Source organism: Prionailurus viverrinus, chromosome B1 (genome assembly GCF_022837055.1).
Source record: "Prionailurus viverrinus isolate Anna chromosome B1, UM_Priviv_1.0, whole genome shotgun sequence".
NCBI lineage: Eukaryota > Metazoa > Chordata > Mammalia > Carnivora > Felidae > Prionailurus > Prionailurus viverrinus.
The window spans coordinates 73,745,887-73,763,859 of NC_062564.1; positions in this window are offsets into that span (position 1 = coordinate 73,745,887).

The following is a 17,973-nucleotide window of genomic DNA, read 5'->3' on the forward strand; positions in this document are numbered from 1 at the left end:
ATATCATTAATCATCTGGAAAATGGAAACCAAAACCTCGAAGAGCTTTCACTTTATTCCTGTTAGAAAGGCTATTATCAAAAAGACAATAGATAGTAAGTGTTGGTGAGAACATGAAGAAAAAAGATGCCTTGTACACTGTTGGTGGGAATATAAAGTGATACAGCCACTACAGAAAATAGCATGGAGTTCCCTCTAAAAATTAAAAATAAAACACTCATATGATACAGCAATTCAACTTCTGGGTATATATCAGAAAGAAATTAAATCACTATCTCAAAGATGTATGTGCGCTCCCATGTTCATTGCAGGATTATTTACAATAGCCAAGGCATGGAAAATACCTAAGTGTCCATGAAAGATGAATGGAGGAAAAAAGGCCTTCAGAACATTCCATAGAAGAAGCAGAGTGATATGAAGTCACTGTACCAACAGACATCTCACTTTCCCCACTTGGAGCTTTTCAACCAGGTAAATGCAGGTGATTATAAATTACTATTTAATAAGCATGGTGAACTTGACATTCAATGGGCAGTAATTAAAGAAATGACAACTTTTTTTGAGCCCAGAATATTAAACAAACCAACTTATTAAATAAAAGTATAGTAAAGGTATGTCTCTTGTCATCCACTAGGAAAGCATATATGGGACAATTTTTAATGATCTTTTTTTTTAATCTCAATTCATGAAATTTATGATGTGGAGGAATGGAGGGAAAGGAGCAGAAACTTTAGTCATGAGCAGTTGTACTTGACCATAATTTATGAAAAATTTAGCCCATAAAACCTCTCTTTGGCTCAACAGATGGGCCATCTTCCTACTAATTGATTCTCTAGTATTTCCCCTTATGTGCATGGTGCTAAGAATTCAACCTGCAGAGGATGCAGTACTGAACAGCCACAAATACCAATGCTTAGGACTCCTGGTGGGAATGGATGCTTGGCAGAGGGATTTCACTTGCATTCTTTCTCTCAACTCCTGCTGCCACTCAACATCAAGTCCAGTTGACTTGGCCTCTTCAACATCACTCACTTCTTTCAAATCTTTCTGTTTAATATCCTGGCTCTGGCCTCAGCCATTGTCATCTCTTCCCTGGCTACTGTAACAACCTCCCAACTAATCTCCTGGCTCCCTCTCCACTGTCTTCTTTTCATTTCATCAACCAACAGATTGGACTCACAAATATCAGCATAACAGTCACCAGTTAAGCCTAAAGGAGCTAGAAAGGAACAGCAAATAAAGCCTAAAGCCAGCAAAAGGGAAATAATGAAGATTAGAGCAGAAATAAATGATACAGAAACAAAGAACAAACAAACAAACAACAAAACCAGTAGAACAGATCAATGAAACTAAGAGCTGTTTCTTTGAAAGAATTAGTGAAATTGATAAACCCTTAGCCAGCTTATCAAAAAGAAAAGAAAAAGCACCCAAATTGATAAAATCATGAAGGAAAGAGGAGAGATCACAACCAACACCATAGAAATACAAACAATTATAAGAGAATATTATGAAAAATTATATGCCAACGAAGTGGGCAATATGGAAGAAATGGGAAAATCACTAGAAACTCACAAACTACCAAAACTGAAACAGGGTGAAATAGGAAATTTGAACAGACCTATAACCAGCAAAGAAATTGAATCAGTAATCAAAAATCTCCCAATAAACAAGAGTCCTGGGCCAAATAGCCTCCCAGGAGAATTCCAGCAGACATTTAAAGAAGAGTTAATACAAATTCTTCTCAAACTGTTCCAAAAAAGTAAGAATAGAAGGAAACTTCCAAACTCATTCTACAAAGCCAGCATTACCTTGATTCCAAAATCAGACAAAGACTCCACTAAAAAGGAGAATTACAGGCCAGCATCCCTAATGATGAACATGGATGCAAAAATTCTCAACAAGATACTTGCAAATTGAATCCAACAATACATTAAAAGAATTATTCACCATGATAAAGTGGGATTTATTCCTGGGCTGCAGGGCTGGTTCAATATTCACAAATCAATCAATATGATACACCACATTAATAAAATAAAGTATAAGAACCATATGATCCTATCAATAGATGCAGAAAAAGCATTTGACAAAATACAGCATCAATTCTTGATAAAAACCCTCAACAAAGGAGGGATAGATGGAACGTACCTCAACATCATAAAGGCCATATACGAAAGACCCATAGCTAATACCATCCTCAGGGGGGAAACACTGAGAGCCTTTCCCCGAGAGCCAAGAACAAGACAAGGATGTCCTCTCTCACCATCACTATCTAACACAGTACTAGAAGTCTTAGCCTCAGCAATCAGACAACAAAAAGAAATAAAATGCAACCAAATCAGCAAGGAAGAAGTCAAACTTTCACTATTTGCAGATGACATGATATTCAATGTAAATCCTGAAAGAACTCCACCAAAGAATTGCTAGAAGTGATACATTAATTCTGCAAAGTTTCAGGCTATAAAATCAACATCCAGAAATCTGTTGCATTTCTATACACTAATAATGAAGCATCAGAAAAAGAAATTAAGGAATTGATCCCACTTGTAATTGTACCAAAAACCACTAAGATACCTACGAATAAATCTACCTAAAGAGTGAAAAGATCTATACTCTGAAAACTATAGAACACTTATGAAAGAAATTGAAGAGGACACAAAGAAGTGGAAAAGCATTCCATGCTCATGAATTGGAAGAACAAACATTGTTAAAATGCCTAAACTACCCAAAGCAATCTATACGTTTAATGTAATCCCTATCAAAATTCCACCAGCATTTTTTGCACAGCTAGAACAAACAATCCTAAAATTTGTATGGAACTACAAAAGACCCTGAATAGCCAAAGAAATCCTGAAAAAGAAAAACAAACTGGAGATCACGATTCTGGATTTCAAGCTGTATTACAAAGCTGCAGTCATCAAGACAGTATAGTACTGGCACAAAAACAGACACATAGATCAGTGGAACAGAACAGAAAACTCAGTAATGGACCCACAACTATATGGTCATCTAACCTTTGACAAAGCATGAAGGAATATCCAATGGAAAAAAGACAGACTCTTCAATAAATGGTATTGGGAAAACTGGAAGTGACATGCAGAAAAATAAAAGTGGACCACTTTCCTACACTATACATTCGAGATGGATGAAAGACCTAAATGTGAGACAGGAAACCATCAAAATCCTAGAGAACACAGCCAGTAACTTCTATGACCTCAGCTAGAGCAACTTCTTACTAGACACATCGCTGCAGGCAACAGAAACAAAAGCAAACATGAACTATAGGGACTTCATCAAGATAAAAAGCTTCTTCACTGCAAAGGAAACAATCAACAAAACTAAAAGGCAGCCTATGGAATAGGGAGAAGATATTTGCAAATGACATATCTGATAAAGAGTTAGTATCCAAAATCTATAAAGAACTTATCAAACTCGACACCCAAAAAACAAATAATCCAGTTGAGAAACGAGCAGAAGGCATGAACAGACATTTCTCCAAAGACATCCAGATGGCTAACATGAAAAGATGCTCAATACACTCATCATCAGGGAAATAAAAAATCAAAACCATGATGAGATATCACCTCATACCTGTCAGAATGGCTAAGATTAACAACACAAGAAACAACTGGTGTTGGCAAGAATGTGGAGAAAGGGGAATCCTCTTGCACTATTGGTGGAAATGCAAACCATTACAGTCACTCTGGAAGACAGTATGGAGGTTCCTCAAGAAACTAAAAATAGAACTTCTCTACAATCCAGCAATTGCACTATTAGATATTTACCTAAAGGATACAAAAATACAAATTTGAAGGAGTACATGCATCCCAATGTTTATAGCAGCATTATCAGCAATAGACAAAGTATGGAGAGAGCCCAAATCTCCATTGACTGCTTAATGGAGAAAGGAGATGTGGTATATATACACAATGGAATATTACTCAGCCATAAAAAGAATGAAATCTTGCCATTTGCCATGATGTGAATGGAGCTGGAGTATATTATGCTAAGTGAAATAAGCCTCAGTCAGAGAAAGGCAAATACCATATGACTTCACTCATATGTGGAATTTAAGAAACAAAACAGATGAACATATAGGAAGGGGCGGGGAATAGAGAAGAGAGGGAAACAAACTACTAGAGACCCTTAATGATAGAGAACAAACTATGGGTTGACAGAGTGAGGTGAGTGGGTGATGGGCTAGATGGGTGATGGGTACTAAGGAGGGCACTTGTGATTAGCACTGGGTGTTGTTTGCAAGTGATGAATCACTAAATTCTACTCTGGAAACCAATATTGCTTTGCATGTTAACTAACTAAAAAATTAAATTTAAAAAAATATGGAAAATTAAACAAATAAATGGATAATGAGTAAAAAAATCTTCAATGGCTTTCTGTTATGTTAAAGGTTAAAACACACACACACAAGAGCAGGGGCTCAGGGCTTGGAGGGGTCTCATCTTGCCCCTCCCCCTCTTGCTCCCTCCTGCAGATATACTGGGCTTCTTTTCAGGTCTTCACACATCCTACTTCTTCCTGCTCCAGAGGATTCACACGTGTTTTTCTCCTACCTGCCAACTCCTTTAGCCTAAATAACTCCATCCCCTGGGTCTCAGCTGAAATGCTATTTCCTCCATGACTCTAGCCTTTGCAGACTGCACGCACAAGTTAGGCAGCGCTTTATCCTTATTCCTGTAGCGCTTCTCCATCATACCTCAGAGCACTCTGAGCTTACTCAATGTCTATCTTTTCTAGTAACTGAAAGTCTCATGAGAGGAGAAACAAGGTCCTTTTGTTTAATTTGCAACTATAAATTGCAACATAGCAACAAATACAACTATTCCCATTTTAGAGATAAAAATATTGAGGCTTTGAGAGTTGAAATTTTTTTTCCATGGTCCTTAAAATAGTAGGCAAAGTTGAGCAGCTAATCTTTGTCCATTACACTCAAAAGTCTAAGATATTTTCATTATTTCTTTTTTTTTTTTTTTTTAATTTTTTTTTTTTCAACATTTATTTATTTTTGGGACAGAGAGAGACAGAGCATGAACGGGGGAGGGGCAGAGAGAGAGGGAGACACAGAATTGGAAACAGGCTCCAGGCTCTGAGCCATCAGCCCAGAGCCCGATGTGGGGCTCGAACTCACGGACCGCGAGATCGTGACCTGGCTGAAGTCGGACGCTTAACCGACGGCGCCACCCAGGCGCCCCTAGATATTTTCATTATTTCACTTGCCTCCTTACCTATGATTCATGGAGAAAGTAGAAATGTAAGAAATAAACACCTAATACCTATTATATTCTAGGAGATCTATGTTGTTTTGATTAATCCTCACTGCCCTCTGTAGTCTTCTAACTTATCTCTGACTAGATGTGAATCTCTTGAGGTCGGGGATGATCTTTTATGTTTTTGTGTATTTGGGATGTAGCATTTGTTCCTGAACAGAAATGAAACAGTGTGCTAAGTGATGAGTATTCACTGACTGCTTGGAGAGTAACTTTGGAAGAGACAAGTTAAGCACGAACCAAAACCGTGAGATCATGACCTGAGCTGAAGTCAGATGCTTAACCGACTGAGCCACCCAGGCACCCCAAGATGAAGCTAATTTTATAGAATAGTCTGATAAAATATTAATAGAAATATGTTTAAAAACTCAGAGAGATAAAAATTAAGGAAGAATAAATCAACAACAAAAATAAATGCAGAATCTTAGAAATAAAAATGCAGTACATATGAAATAAAAATATATATATACTAGATGAGAAGTGGATGAAGAATGGTTTAGAGAACTGAAAGATAGAACTAAGGACTTCACCCAGAACACAGAGGCACTGAAATCAAGGATATAAAGGAAAAATCCACAATCATAGCAGGATATTTTGAGATATCTCAGTAAGATAATAAATAGATTGAGCAGAGAAAAAAATTAGCAAGGACTTAAAATCTAAACAAGAAAAATAATAAGCTTGAGCTAATAGATACATTTGCAGTATTGACCATATTCTGGGTCACAAAGGATACCTAAACAAATTTTAAAGATTCAGCAACATACAGGCCATCTTCTCTAACCAAAAATTAATTAAATTGTAAATCAAATAAAAAGATAATTTAAAAACTCTCATGTTAGGAAATTCAAACTCCAAACCTTAACTTACTCATGAGATAAAGAGGAATCACAATGTAAATTATTTAGAATAAGATGCTAATGAAATTATTTCACATGAAAATTTATAGAAAGCAGCTGAAATGGTACTGATATAATTTTTTTAAAATCAGAACTGTAAATGAACGCATGAAACCCTAGCACCTAAAAAATGAAAATAAAAATAAGCCTATAAGAGTAGGTGAAAGAAAAAAAAATAAAGATGTGAGCAAATATTAATAAATAAGAAAAAAAGAAACAGAGAATTGAGGACATAAAAAGCTAGCTTTTGGAAAAATCTAATAAAATACACAAATCTCTAGCAAGGCCAATAAGAAAAATAATGCGAACATGCATGAATAAACATTATCAGGAAAGAGAGGAAATGTAACTATGGAAACAATAGAAAACTTTAAAACTCATGAGAAAATATCAAATGCAATATACATTCTAATTCATTTTTTAAAACTTAGATAATATCTCATAAAAATATCTATTACCAAAATTGTCTCAAGAAAAAATAGAAAAACTAATAAAATCAGTAACCATTAAAGAAATTGACTAATCAATTTTCCTTTTAGCCGGAGTGACAGTGGGGTGGGAAAGTGGAAAGAAATTGTTCTAGAAGTAAGTTCTAACAAATCTGTAGAAGCAGATAAATCTGCATTTTGTAAAACTGTTTTAAAGAATTGAAAATGAAAAGTGTCCAATCTTTCTAAAAGGCTAGTTGATCCCCAAATTAGAAAAGGTAATACAATTATAGTCTAAGTTTATTTATGAATACAGATGCAAAAATTAGCTGCGTTTAGTAGAATTTTATCATGACCAAGTAGAGGTTAGTTCAAAGGTGTAACAAAAGCTGAATATCAGACAACCTACTAATTTCTTACATGACATTAACAGATGAATGGAAAAAAGTTTGATGCGAAAACATCGATAAATTTCAACATATACTCATTCATGATGGAAATTCTTGGTAAGAATTTCTAAGAATTCTTGGGAATAAAAGGAAATGTCATTAATCTGGAAAAATGATTTTTGTCAAAAACTTGCATCAGAAAACATACTCAGTTATAAAACTGTAAATCCAGTTCCATTAAATAAGGAACAAGATGCTTTTAGTTGCCACTAGCTGCTATTCAGTTTTGTACTGAAGATACTATCCAATACAACTCACAAACAGAAAGAAAAGAAACATAGGAATTAAATAGGAAAACTCAAAACTTCACCCTCCCATTCAGTTTCCCAGTCTTCATTCAACCTCATCCAACATGTACCCTTACTATTTCGGATGAATCAAATCTCTCATTCCACTCTGCTTTGAATCAAAGACACCCTCTCCTCTGTCACATAGACAGAAAAGTAGTTAATTTGCCACTCCGTGGGTAAGGGAAGAAGACATCCTGATTTGTAAGTTTGATTTTTCTATAAGAAACCAAAAATTGCAGGCACCTCTCACATGGTGAAAATTAGCTTTCTCCTGAAAGTTACCAATGAGATTTTTCTCTAATTACATAACTTTACCTTTATTGTCATTTGTCATTTTCTGAACTCTGAATGAAAAGACAAAACCTTGTCAAAGAAGACTTCCATGATAATCCCCTTAACCCAGCTCTTAGGATTTTCTTCTGATTGACAGAGGCTCCATTCTAAAACATGATTATATCAACATTATCAGTCCTTGAAATTATAGCTGTTCTTTGACACACCAGTCATACTTTTAGAAATTTATTCTAAGGAAATTATCAGATGCTATGAAGGATATCTGTTCCAGCATTATTTATAATAGTAAAATTTAATGTTTAACAATATGGAATTATGTATTATAGATTCTTAATCTCATGAAACATTTTTCAGCCAATAGAAAAACCCTGCTGTAGGAAAACATTTATCAACATGAGAAAAATGTTCTTGATATCTAAGTAAAAAACTAAGCTACAAAACTTTGTTTGACAAACGTCACTATTATTTTGATAACAGTTACATGCCTGGGAAAAATCCTGAAAAACTTTACAATAAAAATTTTAATTTGCTTATCTCAGAACACTGTGATTACAGGTATTTCTGGTTTATTTATTTGTTGTTTTTTTTCCTTTGTGGGTTTTTTTCCCCCCATGGGTTCCAAGCGAGAGAAAAAAGTAGCCCCTGACATTTATCGACTGGGAGCTGTACTGGTTCTAATAACCACGGTGTTCTCCTGAGGAGCGTAAACAATTTCACACCTTCATCCCGGACTGTGATACTGTAAGGGAAACAGTAGACCATTCTGTAAACACATGTAAGCACAGACAAAAACAGAAACACTGTGCAAACCACAAACAGCCAAACATGGGTGACTGCAGCTTCTTTGCCAATTATAGCATTAGCCCAGTCTTCTTCCACCTCCTAGATAAAAACTACTAAGATACCCAATCAAAGAATTTCCATTGTCCCGCTTCCTGACAGCACCCAATCCAGAGCAAAAGCACATGCCATCACATCATCTAATACAAGCTTAATCCTATAACAAGCCCTCCACACACACCCTAATTGCAGCGATTCCCACCTGCCTCCCTTGCTGCAGTAAAATCAGTAAATCTAACTTTGTTTTACTCTAGGTTTGATCTTGGTCGTCTTTGGCCAAAGATGGTCATTAATGTAAAATGTATGCATGAGAATGTATTATTGTATAATTAAGGGAAAAAACATTCAAAACTGAAATGAAATAATCTTCATACATTAATATTTCAAGTGACTTTCAACCTCCAGGAAAGAGGCAGATCCTTGGCTGCCACTGGGTTCTTGCATTTCCAACCAGCCAGTGCTCCAACTCAGCACGACTGAGCTGAGATCCTCAGGTATCCTTGCCTTTGGAAACTACTGACGGTATTTCAGGCACATGTTAAGCACAGTTTCTCAACAGCAACACTATTGACATTTGGGCCAGATAATTCTTCTTTTTTAAATATTTATTCATTTTTGAGAGAGAGAGACAGAGCACTAGTGGGGGAGGGACAGAGAGAGGGAGACACAGAAGCCAAAGCAGGCTCCAGGCTCCCAGCCATCAGCACAGAACCCAACATGGGACTCAAACTCATGAACCACGAGATTATGACCTGAGCCAAAGTCGGTCTCCTAACCGACTGAGCCACCCAGGCGCCCCCAGATAATTCTTTACTATAGGGCGTTGTTGTGCATTGCAGGGTGTTTAGCAGCATTCCTGACCTCTATCCACTAGATGCAGGTAGTACCCTTTCTACTGTTACAACCAAAAATGTCTCCAGACAATTTCCTCTAAGAGGCCAAGGGAGGGGCAAGGTTGCCCAATGATGTGGAGGGAGGACAATGGAAAGCAAGAAAGATCCCCTGAGGCAGGGGAGGGGGGGAGGCTGGTATTTGAAGGCCTAGGGTTGGTTCCTCTGTCTCTGTGGGGCATCCTTGAGAATGGAGATTGTCATTCTTGCCCTACCTACCTCATGAGGAGAGTGTGAAGAAGTGAAAGAAAAGATATAAACAGCCTTGAAAGTAGCTAATGAGATAACTATTTAGTCAACAAAGATTTATCAAGTGCCTTCTGAATACTTGTGTATCTATGGTGTTCTAGCACAATCAAAAAGTTCCAACTGATGGGGCGCCTGGGTGGCTCAGTCGGTTGAGCATCCGACTTCAGCTCAGGTCAGGATCTCACCGTTCGTGAGCTCGAGCCCCGTGTCGGGCTCTGCGCTGATGGCTCAGAGCCTGGCGCCTGCTTCCGATTCTGTGTCTCCCTCTCTCTCTGCCCCTCCCCCATTCATGCTCTGTCTCTCTCTGTCTCAAAAATAAAAATAAACATTAAAAAAAAAATTTTTTTTTTTAAAAGTTCCAACTGAGAAGGTACTGGACCCTGCGTCTGACTGTATGAACACAGGGAAATGACAAAATGGCATTATTAAGGCTAATCTAAAATAATACAAAACAGCAACAATGATTCCTTCACAAATAGTCATATAATTAAGGTAAATTTATTTAATTTGGATTTGCCTAATGTTGCTTTGTAGGGAAAACCAATTTTCACCTAAGAAATTAAAAAATCAAATTATTTGTTCTAAAAGCAGTCTTTCATAGGGGCGCCTGGGTGGCGCAGCCGGTTAAAGCGTCCGACTTCAGCCAGGTCACGATCTCGCGGTCCGTGAGTTCGAGCCCCGCGTCAGGCTCTGGGCTGATGGCTCGGAGCCTGGAGCCTGTTTCCGATTCTGTGTCTCCCTCTCTCTCTGCCCCTCCCCTGTTCATGCTCTGTCTCTCTCTGTCCCAAAAATAAATAAACGTTGAAAAAAAAAAATTTTTAAAAGCAGTCTTTCATAGAGTTTTCTAAATCTTGGCATTACTTTTAATGTAGAACTGTGAACTACAGTCAGCTAGCTCTGACTCATTCTTGGCGGATTTACTGAGTCAGAAGAAGGAGGGAATAAACTAAGCAATGACAAACAACACATGTTAATGTGTCCTTAATGCTAGGAACAATCATTTCTGGAGCATCTAAATGAATAAGAATTATAGAGCAAAAGGGGCACCTGTGTGGCTCAGTTGGTTAAGCATCTGGCTCTTGATTTCAGCTCAGGTCATGATCTCTCAGTTTGTAGGATCCAGCGCCGTTTGGGGCTCTGTTCTGAGAGTGCAGAGCCTGCTTGAGATTTTCTCTCTCCTTCTCACTCATGCGCTCGCTCTCTCTCTCTCTCTCTCTCTCTCTCTTTCTCTCTCTCTCTCTCTCTCTCTCAAAGAGAAAGAAAAGAATTATAGAGCAATGATCAAAAATGAAGAAATGTGGGGTCACAAAATAATAATGTGAATAGCTTTTAAATAAGAGCAGCATAATCCAAAATTAATAGATTTCATAGGACCCAGAGTGGGTCCCACGGGACCAGCCAAGAGGGCTGGCTTGGGACACAATAGGTATAAAACTCAAGCCAGAGGAAGCAAACGCAGAATTCATTGAATAGCATGAATGACAGAAAAAGTATTGCAGAGCATCTGGAGCCTCAGAAAGGAAAGGAGAATGAGTCTCTTCATCCTTACAGGGTTATATTGGGAAAAGGTCCAGAATACCCGTTCTTTCAGGAATCCAGGGTAGGGTTCAATCAAAGGCCAGTGACAGGTGAATAATAAGTGTTATTTGATAAATTACTGAAGGTAGAGGGTATTTATGCCATCATCCGTAGGGGCTTTTTTGAAGTTAATGTTGTGTCAGGATCTGGCTTTATTAGCCGTTAGTGTTTGGAGCCTAGGACAAAACTCAGAGAAAGATTGACTTTCTTGTTACTCCCTTGGAGTAGGACCATAGCTTCTTTGAGTTTTACTCAAATACAAAATATAGAACATGAATAGATGGGGCCTAGCAGAAAAACAGCAGAAATGCAGCCTTTCTAAAATGGAGTCCCTTCAAATTCCCTATCTCATCAATAAGACTTTTCAGGCAAGTAGCATAGTTTACTATGTGAACTCCTTGTAACATTTAAAAAATATATTCCAAATAATGAGGCGAACCTTAGAGTCTTAATGAAATTGAGGATTTCTCATAATGTTTCTCATAATGTTTTTTTCTAAACATGATGGTTTCTATTTTTCTCTTCTGTTTCCTGAACAACAGAAATCAGCTGTTTTCATTTACAAATATTTTATTGAAAATGCATTATGAGGGACCTTTTAAACCAGCTCTTAACCAAGTGGAATGCTTGCCCGTCTTTGCAAAAAATCAGATGTTTCTTATCTCACTTTTTTAAGCCAAAAAAAAAAAAAATGGGAACTGGTCTGGGGGTATGAATAAAGTCTCACAGAACTGAGATGCCAAGATTAAAATCTTTCTCCTACATGGTTATTTAATGCAGTAGTTACTAAAGGAAAATAGGACCATTCAAAAATGGGTTCAAAGAGTAGAAAGATGTTCCAGTTAAACTGTGTAAGAGACTTGGAGGGTCACATGGTCCCAGCGGTTAACGGTGGGGTTTCTGCTTATTATTTACATTGTAGTTAGTTAACAAAACAAGTTTTGGTGAGAAGGCTGGCCACCTGGTGCAGCTCACTCCTGGAGACTTGCTTTTCAGAGCCAGGAGGCGGGTACTTCAGTCACCTCCCAGCCTCCCCAGCTCTCAGAAACTTCTCCCCAGCATGGGAACTTGTTATCGGTTTCCTTCTTTCACACTCCCTGGCGAAGTTTCACATTTTCATATATATACACACACACACATACATATATATATATATATATATATATATATATATGTACATATATATATGTATGTATCTGGCAAAGATCACAAAATAAGTGAAATAAAGAGAATTTCAAGATACAAACTGGTATGGGGGGCGGGGAATCTCAACGTTTGACATTTGTATCTAGATAGAAAACTTGACACAATAATTTGATCTCGTTTTACAATCTTTCTTGTGCTGTTTTGGGGTTGTTTTTGCTGTTGTTGTTTATTTTTTATTTTTATTTATTTATTTTTTTAAGAAAACACTGCTGTCTACAAGCAAGTCTTTTTGGTCAGTATCATAGGCAGTAGGCTGTGCCTATCTTCCTTCATTAAGTTTACACTTGACACTTGGGACTCCAGGAGACTTGAATTTGGAATTGTTTTCAGAGTGGATACTGTTGACCTCTATTCCAAATTAAAGATACCAAAAGGTAAGCCAATGTGCTGTGACAGTTTCATCGGGAGGGTTTTCTTGTGTCAAAACCCTCCTTATCTTCATGTTTAGATACTCATGCAGCATGGGCATTTCCTGTTGCTTGGGTCATTACACTGAGGTATGAAGGATTAGAGTATCTCGAAAGGATGGACTTCTCATTGTGAGGATGATAACATAATGGAGGGAGGAAGACAATTCTTTCTCCTTTAAAAGAAATGGGAGAGATTCTTACTTATCTGGAAAGGTTTTCCTGTGTCTACCTGGCCACTGGGGATGCCACTTCCCATTCCCTTAGCACATGCTACAGGCAAAGCAAGGGAGTTCCAAGCCTCTGATATTTAAGAGGAGGGTGGTTGAAACTTTTTAGCAGCTTGTAATTTTAATCACCCGCAGTGGCATGGACTTTACTAGACTGTTGATTATCCACCTGTCTATACATTAGAATACCCTGGAGAGCTTTTTTAAAACACCTAATGCCAATTAGTCTGGAATGGGCCTGTGGTATCTGCATTTTTTAGGAGCTTCCCAGGTAACCCTCATGTTTAACCTGGAGTGAGAACCATTGAATTGGACTCTTGGTCCATTTCTCATCTACTGAATCAGAAGTTCCTGAGGGAAGTCCCTGGTGATCTGTGTTTGCCAAGCATTGCCAGAGGTCTGATGAGAGCAAAGAATTTGCAGACTCAATATTTATTAGGTTCTCACTGTAACCCTGCTTCATGGCAGAGGGCCATGAAGATGTTTTCTCCCTTTTGCAGATGATGAGTCTGTGGTTTAGAAAAATTAAATGATTCACCCAAGTTCATCTAGCCAGAAGTGAGAACTTGGGACAAGCCTTTGACCTCAGAACCCCATACCCTACTGTTGCTTAACCCATAGAATGTCAACTATATAGGTGGATGGTAGGTCTGGTTCTTGGTTAGGTTCTTAATAAGTACTTCACACTTTCATTATATTTCCATGTCCTCTTTGTGGATGGATGGCAGAGATTTCCCTAAAACTGTGCACCCCTCAGTGTCCCTCATCCCCTCTGAATGCTGATCCCCCTCTGGAAAAAGCTGACTTGGTGATGCACAGCATCCCAATGCTGACAAGCTGGGCTGCCTTGGGGCAGCAGCCACAGGCCCTCTAACTGCACTCATTGTGCTCCTGTTGTATGCAGAGTTCTGTGAGATTTAGGGATAGAAATACACAGTCTCTACTCTCAAAAGTTGTAGGACACTGTCCAGAGTCAATGGAACAGGTAGAAGGAGCATTTACAGAGTATCCCATCAACTCGAAAGGATGAATTAGAAAGTCCAACTGAAATAACAGCAGGGTGCAAATGGGAATAGTCATGAGGGATGACTCAGAAGGACTGGCTAGATTTTGAGCCAGATTTGTGGTGAGAACATTCAACCAGGTAGCTTGGAAAATACATTAGAAAGCAATCAATCAATGTCAAGCATTGTCCTTAGAAATGTGGGTCTCTGCGTCCTGTGAGGATGTTTTATTGCTGGCGGAATAAAAATGATTATGTAAGGGCATGTTCAAAGTTCAGTGTGGATGCTTTGTATTTTATTTTCCTTAGCTTGGCAACCTCCACAAATAATGGTGCACAGTAGAATTAAAGGGATTTGAAAGGCTCTTCCTGGAACTCAGATCATACATACTGGTTGGGTATTTGCATCAGATTCCTTTTTATTCATTTGCTCTTTCTGCTGGTAAGCCCATGGTGTGTCCAGCACGTTGGAGGAATCTTTGATCCCATCTCAAATAAAATAGACTAATGCACATTTATTTTTGCCATTTTCATTATCACTAAATGATATGCCAAAAAACATTTCAATATAACCTCTGGAGAAAATAAAGCACTTTCCTAACTAACATCAGTCTGTCTCTTCATAAAATGGAACCACACATTTGGAATGCTCCACTCTCCTCAAGCTACTTCAGAGCTGTGGTACATGAAGTGCCTGTCCTGGGTCTCCTTCTGGAAGAAGCTGGTCTCCAGAGCCCAAAAAAATGATAGTAAAAGCGAAGCACAGCATAAATATGTATTGAGGAAGGTCTTACAGTTTTGTACTTTCTTTCTTTTGGTATAGTCTTGGTGCTCTTTCGTTTCAACAGAAGACTATTCCCTGTTGTTTCTATGTTAATCATGAAACTGGAAAGCTAACTCAATAGCAGAAGATATATGTGTTTAATGAATCACAACAAAGGCAAAATAGGGCCAAATTGGCCACTGGGTAGTTTAGGAAATATCATGGGGCTGGCACATTGAAGAACCAAGAAAATAAAATATAGCCTGCTCTCTGGAGGTAAAGAAATGTCCAGTGTTTCCACCATTTATTCATCCAAAAACTATTTGCCGAAGACCTCCTGTAGATGTTAGGAATAGAGCAGTGAACCACACATAAAAGTCCCTAGTGCTACAGGGAAGATACACAAGATAAATAAGGTAGGGACTCTCTTGTCTTCCTATCTCTAAGTCTCATAATACACTGCATACCATAGGAGCACAATGAGTGCAGTCAGAGGGCTTGTGGCTGCTGTCCCAGGGCAGCCCAGTTGCTGGGGCTAGAGACTGTGCAGCACTGAACAGGCTCTTCTCAGTAGAACTTCCCTGGGCCTCTAACTTAAAAGGTGAAGTTCAAGCTGCACCTTTAGCATTATGTGGTCACCACATGGCAGTAAAGTCATTTTGCAGAATGTGGAAGCAGATGAGGCAGTAAATATGAAAGATTCATCTGCGCAGGCTCCAACAAGATGGTAGCTTGGGCCCCAGTTCTTCCTGGGTGTTTGCCCTTTACCCTGATAGAATACGATTCTGGAGAATTGAGTCGGTCTCCATTGCTGTTTTATACCACCTTTCCACCATCCTTCCACCTTCCTGGGTATTTTCCCTTTCTCCCTTTCTCTTTTCCTGATTCTTCTTTCTACCCACACCCACTCTTCTTCTTTTCCTGCCTTCACCATCCATGTAGAGTTTTCCACAGGCTTTGCATTCAACGTTATGCAAATTCAAAGGTGAGCAAGACTTGATCTCTGTCCTGTGGAAACTCAAAACTAGCTTGGGGAGATGAGGCCTGAACACAGGCAGGAGCTGGATGGCCCTGTCAGATGGATGGAGAGTTTAATGAAGAGACATTAAGCAAAGATGTTGACAGTGTTAGGAGAGCTGTAAGGGATGGCGAAGCACCTAGGAATTAGCCACAGAAGGAAGCCATTATATCCCCGAAGCCCAAAGGAACAAAAGAAGGTTCTGAAACCCAGAGAAAACTATGGCCATGGAAGAGGGGCTTCCCAGCAAGAGCTGTAGCCTCATGCATTCCACACGGATGCTATCTTTCTCCTTACCCCTCTTTTCCTTTTCACTTGACCTCCTCCATTCTCTTCTTATGGCCCAGATTCAGTCTGTGTTCTCTATTGGCCCTACTTTTCTTCATTAGAAAATTCCATCCTGACCTGATAAGGTAGATGTAAGACCAAGCTCATGACCCCTTCTTGCACTGTATAAGCCAGCATATCGAGCTTTGGTCAAGTGATGATGGAGGATTGTTTGTTTGTTTGTTTGTTTGTTTGCCTAGCTTGTCCAGCTGAGAAGGTGCTAAGAACGGGCCCTGAGATCGTGAACGGAGCAGGGGAAGGAGACTGGGGACTAAATTCCAGCTGTCTCACCACTGGAAAGGTCTGCATCCAGTTTTCTCACACCTCACCATACTGAGTATTAACTTTCCCTCCAAAAAAATACAAACTTGCTTCATGTAGAGAAGGAATATACCTCCTGTTAAGTGACTCAAGTAATAATCATCCCAGAATTTTTGTTCTTCTTCATCCTGTTTATATTAAATACCACCATGCTACAGGTGCCTAGGTGGCTCAGTCAGTTGAGTGGCCAACTCCTGGTTTTTTGGTGAGTCAGACTCTGAGCTGACAGTGAGGAACCTGCTTAGGATTCTCTGTCACCCTCTCTCTCTCTGCCCCTCCCCCCCACTCTCTCTCTCTCATTACCTCTCTCTCTCTCTCTCAGAAAATAAATACACATTTTTTAAGAACCACCATGCTAGTTGAAAATGAGTTGGTCTTTACCATCTGGGATATAGAACCAGCACTATATTACTAATTTCTAATTCCTCTCTCTTGTTGGCTAGGGGTGAAGGAGAAACTCTCTCCAATCTGCCACAAACAGAAAGATGAAGAAGGAGAGAAATGCAATCAGAAGATGAAAGAATTTGAAGAGAATTTGTGACATATATTGGACTCTCTTTCACTAAATACTTTGCACCTTTAATCTTTAAAGAAATATTTACTTGTGTTGTGGGTTGAATTGCGTCCCCCTACCCATATTCATATGTTGAAGTCTTAACGTTCAGAAGGTGACCTTATTTGGAAAAAAAAAAAAAGTCGACCTTATTTGCAGATGTAATTAGTTAAAATGAGGTCATGCTGGGTTGGGTGGGCCCCTAACCCAGTATGACTGGTGTCCATAAAAAAAGGGAAATAGGAAAAAGGGACACAGACATGTGTGCGTGGAGAACACGACGTGAAGGTGAAGGCAGAGATGAATGTGATGCATTTACAAGCCAAGGAACAAGGATTCCCAGCAAATCTCCCAAAGCCACACAAAACGCCTGGAACAGATTGTTCCTCACAGCCCTCAGAATGAACCAACCCGGCTGACACCTTGGTCTTGGACTTCTGGCCTCCAGAGCAGAGAGACAATACATTTCTGTTGAGTAAGCCACCAGGTTTGTGGCACTTTATTATGGCAGCCCTAGTAAATTAATATCATTTAAAACCTGGTACTTTAAATACAACCAGGAAGTATCTTGGCTGCAGAGCCATGAGTTTCCAAGTTCACCAGCATTTAGGCAGGGCTGATTTTCCAGAAAGCTGCACAGGAAGGAAAGTTCCAATTTCAGCAGCCCCCTTTGTGGAGATGGCAGGATCTGGAATGGCAAATCTTGTTAAGATTCTCCACAGCGATGATGATTATCAGGATTTGCTTATAATCCCCACTACCTCCTATGCGGGTCCCAGAAATATTCAGGATGGAGCTTTCTAAGATACCTTGCTTCTCATAGCCAGGCAACCAGGAGGGTAGTTACTAAGACTAAGAAGACTATGGTTATACTTAACATAGATAAAACCTGAAAAATTCAGATAACTTAAAACTTGTAATATTACGTAAAATCTCAGCCACTGGTG